The sequence below is a fragment of the Solanum tuberosum genome, unplaced genomic scaffold, assembly GCF_000226075.1.
Source record: "Solanum tuberosum cultivar DM 1-3 516 R44 unplaced genomic scaffold, SolTub_3.0 scf00705, whole genome shotgun sequence".
NCBI lineage: Eukaryota > Viridiplantae > Streptophyta > Magnoliopsida > Solanales > Solanaceae > Solanum > Solanum tuberosum.
In genome coordinates, this window is record NW_006239649.1 from 7,036 (window position 1) to 13,653 (window position 6,618).

Here is a 6,618-nt window from a genome sequence, read left to right on the forward strand (position 1 = left end):
AACTGAACCGACTGATGCACAACCCTACCTAAAATGCCACTATGTATTAACAACAAACATAACCGAATTTCGAACACCATGACACGTGGCAAAATTAGATGTCCACGTCACTTACCAGTCCCACCAAATTAATTGGTGCTTTCTTTTTTCTACTTTATTATGTGCATAATGTAAGAATGAGTCTCATATGGAGTAAATTCATGAATTTGGGGATGAATATTTCATAGAGTTTGAGCACTCGGGTATGGCCTAATTATCAATGAAGTGAATGAGAATCCTAAGATTTCAAGTTTAAAACTCTATGGAGACATAGAAAATACTTGGTGATTCATCTCATTTGTCCTAACTTTAATGCACATAGTTGCCTAGTACCTATTACTGGTGGGAGTTGACAGATATTTCGTAGAATTAGTCGAGATGAGGGAAAACTTGGCTAGACACCACAGTCATTAATAGATATTTTATAGAGTTTGAGTAAATTACACAATGTGTTGCTAGGGAATGTTTATGAAAAATACATGAAATCGAGGAGTAATATACTCTCGCCCTGTTCCAATTTATATGACATACTATTTTTTTTTAAACATAAAATCATTGATTCTTTGTTTTCACTAGGACCCATAGTATTTTTTGAAGTAAAGTTGTCTGCTTTCGGTGACAAAGAAAGTCATTAACATAATTTACCATTAGTTTAAGGAGAGGGCCATCTGATTCACTTTATGCTCTTTTTTTAAAAAGAAATTTCCTAATTGCTTTTATTAATTAAACTTGGAAGAAACTCCTAATAATTCTAATTAATAGTAGAGTAGATCTATCACGATTTGTGCTTCTTTTTTTTCCAGACGTACAATTTAATCCATGGAATCTTCTTCCTCCTTTGCGAGTAATTCACAGTACCGTCCTCGATGGAAGTACGTTGTGTTTCTAAGTTTTAGAGGCGAAGATACCCAGAGAAATTTTACAAGTCACTTGTATGCGGGTTTGAAAAACAGGGAAATATTCACCTTTCTAGATGATAAAAGGATAGGGAATGGCGATTCCATCTCAGAAGAACTCGTGAAAGCTATAGAAGACTCTCAAGTTGCTGTAATCGTTTTCTCAAAGAATTATGCTACTTCTAGGTGGTGCTTGAATGAACTAGTGAAGATCATGGAATGCAAGGAGAAAGAAAATGGACAAACAGTCATACCGATCTTCTATGATGTGGATCCATCAGATGTTCGAAAACAAAGTGGGAGCTTCACAGAAGCATTTTGTAGACATGAATTAGAGTATATGGATGATGTTGAGGGGATGCAGAAGGTGAAAGGATGGAGAACTGCCCTAACTGCTGCCGCAGATCTAAAATGATTTGATATCCGTGGCAGGTGAGTTTAAAACATATAATTGCTTTTAATGAAAAAAATTAACAGTATGTAGTTATTTAATATGCCCCTGAACATTAAAAGTATGAAATACTCACTAATACTTGACTTCCTCACATGGTCCACAATCAATCTTCTTATTTATGTAGGATTGAATCAAAGCAAATTCAGCAGATCGTCGACCACATCTCTTCTAAATTTTGCAAGAGTGTTCATTCTTTATCTTTTTTCGCAAGATGTAGTGGGAACAAATTCTCATTTAGAGAAACTAAAATCTTGACTTCAAATAGAAATCAATGATGTTCGGATTGTAGGGATCTGGGGAATAGGTGGAGTCGGTAAAACGACAATAGCAAAAGCCATCTTTGATACTCTATCTTATCAATTTAAAGTTGCTTGTTTTCTTGCGGATGTTAAAGAAAATGCAAGAAATAATCAACTGCATTCTTTAATTACAAAATACCCTTCTTTCTCAACTGTTAAGAAAAAAAGAAGATTACATCAATAATAAGTATGATGGGAAGTGCATGATTTTGGGCAGACTTTGTTCTATGAAGGTGCTGATTCTGCTTGATGACATAGATCATGGTGATCATTTGGAGTATTTAGCAGGTGATCTTGGTTGGTTTGGTAATGGCAACAGAGTTATTGTAACAACTAGAAATAGACATTTGATAGATAAGGATCATGCAATATATGAATTGCCTACACTACCTGATCATGAAGCTATGCAATTGTTCAATAAGCATGCTTTTAAAAATGAAGTTCCAGATGAGCGTTTTAAGAAGTTCTCATTAGAGGTAGTAAATCACGCTAAAGGCCTTCCTTTAGCCCTCAAGGTATGGGGTTCTTTGTTGTATAAAAAATGCCTAACTCAATGGACAAGCACGGTAGATCAAATAAAGAAAAATTCTAGTTTAGAAATTGTTAAAAAGTTCAAAGTAAGTTATGATGGGTTAGAGCTTGAAGAGCAAAATTTATTTTTATATATAGCATTTCTCTTAAGAGGGAAGAAAAAAAACTAGTCATGCAAATCCTTGAGAGTTGTGATTTTGGAGCGGAGCACGGATTGAATGTCCTAATTGACAAATCTCTTGTGTTCGTCTCCAAAAATAATATGATTAAAATACATGACTTAATTCAAGATATGGGTAGATATGTGGTTAGAATGCAAAAAGATTCAGGAGAGCAGAGCAGACTATGGGATGTTGAAGATATCGAAAAAGTGATGGTCAACAATACTGTAAGTAGCCTAAACAATGCAATACTATTCAATTTTTAGTCTTCATCTTTTACTTTTTATTTAAAAGATGAAAATAGTTGGTACTATCTCAATTACAACTTCGTTCTATCACAACATGAATAACTTTTCGATTTGACTCTAAAGAACTTGTCAAAAATTGTATTACTTGAAATTAGAAATACAAAATTAATTGCATAAAGTATTTCTCTTTAGCGACATCTTTCTTTAACTAATATTGAACCTTAAATTTGATTCAATGAGAGTGAGATATTTTGGATTTATTTCTAATGCGTTAAGGATATTTTTGACCTTTTACGTTTCTTATTACACTTTTATTTAGTTTCTCAACATGTAATTTTGATTTAAAATAAATTAAAACAATTGATAATTTCACACAAAATATCGTGTTAGACTCTCATAATCTGAATGGTGTTACTCATTTTTCGTGTAAGGGAAGAAATTAAACACAAAAGTTATTTGTTTATCCTAGACAGCATTCTCATTCTTTCTGTGTTCTGACTAACAGTATTTGCCGTCTCTGCAAAAGCTAAATCTCAGCTACTCCGAAAGGCTGATGCAAACACCAGATTTCACGGGAATGCCAAATTTGGAGTATTTGGATCTGTCGAACTGTAGTAATCTTGAAGAGGTTCCACGTTCCTTGGGATGTTTAAGAAAACTCATTTGGTTAAATTTGTATCATTGTGAATGTCTTACGAGTTTTCCATGTGTTAATGTGGAACCTCTTAGATTTCTGGATCTACGATATTGCTCTAGTTTAGAAAAATTTCCAGAAATCCTCGGAAGAATGAAGCCATAGTTAGAGATCAAGATGAGCTGCTCTGGACTAAGGGAAATACCATCATCTATTATTGAGCAACGCACGCTAAAGATGAGTTCTATGCAAAACCTTGTTTGTCTTCCAAGCAGCATTTGTAAGTTGAAAGGTTTGGTGAAGCTAAATTTGTGGGCGTGCTCAAAACTTGAAAGTTTGCCAGAAGAGCTAGGTGAGAAAAATTGGAGAAGCTTGATGCCAACTTTACTCTAATCTCACAACCTCCGTCTTCCATTGTCCAGTTGAACAAGCTAAAAATGCTGACTTTTGCAAAGAAAAAATCAGAAGCTAGAGTGTACATTGTGTTCCCTCGGGTGAATGAAGGGTTATTCTCATTGAAGCATCTGGATCTTAGTGTTAATAGATGGAGGACTTCCAGAAGACGTTGGATCCTTATCCTCTTTGGAAATGTTGAATATCAGTGGTAATAATTTTGAGCATTTTCCTCGAAGCATGGTCCAACTTGGTGCTCTTCAATACTTGGACTTATCATATTGCAAGAGGCTCAAAGAGTTGCCAGGTTTCATGGGGATGCAAAACTTGGAGACTTTGGATCTCTCTCACTGCAATTTAATAGATGGAGGACTTGTCAAAGACATTGGATGCTTATCCTCTTTGAAAGTGTTGGATCTCAGTGGAAATAATTTTGAGCATTTGCCTCAAAGGATAGCCCAGCTTGGTGCTCTTCAAAACTTGGACTTATCAGATTGCAAGAGGCTTACACAGCTTCCAGAATTTCCACAGCAATTAGATACAATACGTGCAGATTGGAGTAATCATTTGATTTGTAATTCGTTGTTTCAGAATATCTCATCATTGCAGAATGACATCTCTGATTCACATTCCTTGTCACTAAGAGTGTTTACGAGTTGCGCGAATAATATCCCAAGTTGGTTCCACCATCAAGGAATGGATACAAGGGTATCGATCAGTCAATATGCCTGAGAATTGGTATGTATCGGATAACTTCTTGGGATTTGCTGTATGTTACTCTGGCAAATTAATTGACATCAGAGCTCAGTTGATTCCCTTATGTGTTGATGGGAAGTTGTCAATGCCCCAAAAACTTGCCTTATCTAACCATTCAGAGTGTCTTCAAGAATCTAAGATACATTTTTTCTTGGTACCTATTGCCTGCTTGTGATGCGTCTAATGCGAATGGTAAAACACCAAATGACTATGAGATTATTAGTTTTATTTTTTTGGAGAAATGAAGCTTTTTGGACTTCGATTGTTGTATAAAGATGAATCTGAGCTTCACATTGGGATAAGGAGGAGCAGATATGAACATCATGAAGACACCACCAGTTGCTCTTATAAGAAACAAAGGTCACAAGAAGTGCCAGTCTCTTCAAAAACACAAGCCCGGGATTTTAGATTTAATGTACGTATACACCTCATGAAATTGTGTTCTCTCATTATATATAAATTATTTCTTCCCCTATTGGCAGGAGCTCATCAATGTGTGTTGTACATATCAACAGTTAGTTTGATTCTCCACCTTGTGTCGAGCCATCATTAATCAGACATTCTCTGTCTTTGCTGTGTTATATTTTCCCAAGATAGTGACTGATCCATGGTGAAGTTGAGGTTCAAAATTTCTTTTGGACTAGAATACCTAGCTAGTTTAATAATGAAATGAATCCACAGTTTTGCTTTTGCTGACCAATTGCAGATGAATGTACTCAAAGCAAGAAACCTTTGCCAAAAGTGGATGGGTGAAAGAAGGCATTGGAACTTTTAGCAAGCGGACTAAAGGGAATCCAAATGTAGTCTCTATTGATGTCTACTGTCAAATGTACACACACTGTTTGATTTTTTTATCAAACAGTTGTGCGACATAATAGAGATTTAGAATTAGAGTTTGCAAATGAGATTATTTGTTAGTATTTCCTTTGTTCAAATTGGTCAATCGGAATCTAAACTTCTTTGGCATTTCTGTGTCATATCATATTTGAGTGTCAATACCCTGTCGCTGCCAAAAGTGGCATACTTCTCAACTTAATATGTACCATCATTCCTTCAAATACTTGGCACTCTGTATGTATATTAAACAATCCTTCTATTTATGTTATTATTCTTATATAAATGAAGGTCTTCAGATACGTTGGAGTTGTGGATGTGTCACCAGAAAAGGGGTCATCGAGCTGCAAAGATATAGGGTGTCTTTGCTACGGTTTTCCAATTTTCTCATGCTTTAATGTTTGGAAATTGGAATGGTTATCGGGGTATTGTCCTAGTTTGGCTGTAGGGGTCGGGTACTAGATCAATTATCGGGGTTGATTCGGATCATAAATTATTTTCCTAAAGAGTATATTTTAGTCTCAAGCCAAAAAATAAAAAAATATTTTTCATTCATCAACCAAACATTAAAAAATATTTTCCAGAAAATATTTTCTACTCACCAACCAAAAATGAGAAAATAAGTTAGAAATTCACTTATTATTCAAGAAAACATTTTTCATGGAAAACATTTTCCTTCATACCAAACACACCCATAGTATGTAACATTACACATTTGCACAACTCTAAGCATTGGATAACATAATTACATTCACAACTTAAAGATATGCAAACTCTTTTAGTGCGTGGTTGGGTGCTCAAGTATTCTATGTGATGAATCTTGAAGAATTTGATAATCATAAGGATGAATAAGAAGGAAGAAGATGAATTCTTAGACTCGTAAGAGAGAATAGAGTAAGGTATTGAGTTGTTTAGTATTGCACATAGATGAGACCGAAAGGAGATTCTATGAACTGATGCTATGAGATCGAAAGAAGATTAGTGTCATTAATGATGACTCAGCCTATCCATGAATGTTCATCACTATAGAGCAACACAATTACCCCTATGTGATATCGATTTCCAATCCCCACACCCCCAGATTACTTGTTAGTACTTATATGATTTTCTGAAAGTCTAGTTTAATGGTGACTATTGATAACCAAACCTTTATGTAAATTTGGTGGAATCATCCACCAACTTGTTCTTATTACTACAAATATGACTATACATTCTAAGTTTTTGATAGAATTCTCCACGCTATTGTAACATCCGGCAATACGAAATAATTGAAGAGGCTTAGAATTGGGAATTTTCATTTTTGGAAAGAATTTTAAAGTTTTGGAAATTTTGGCTAAGTATGGAAAATGTGAATTTTTGGCCAACTTTGAACA

At 34.8% G+C, this 6,618-nt stretch overlaps 1 long non-coding RNA gene across 2 annotated transcripts; it reads left to right on the forward strand.

Moving 5' to 3' along the window:
- The first annotated feature begins 760 nt into the window (after positions 1-760).
- On the forward strand, positions 761-5,468 carry LOC102600479 (uncharacterized). 2 transcript variants are annotated; one of them, XR_001472458.1, is made up of 2 exons: positions 761-1,367; positions 1,514-5,468. It is a non-coding gene; the product is annotated as an uncharacterized lncRNA (long non-coding RNA). The 2 variants fall into 2 exon arrangements; XR_001472459.1 differs by having other exon boundaries at positions 3,134-5,468.
- The last annotated feature ends 1,150 nt before the right edge of the window (positions 5,469-6,618 follow it).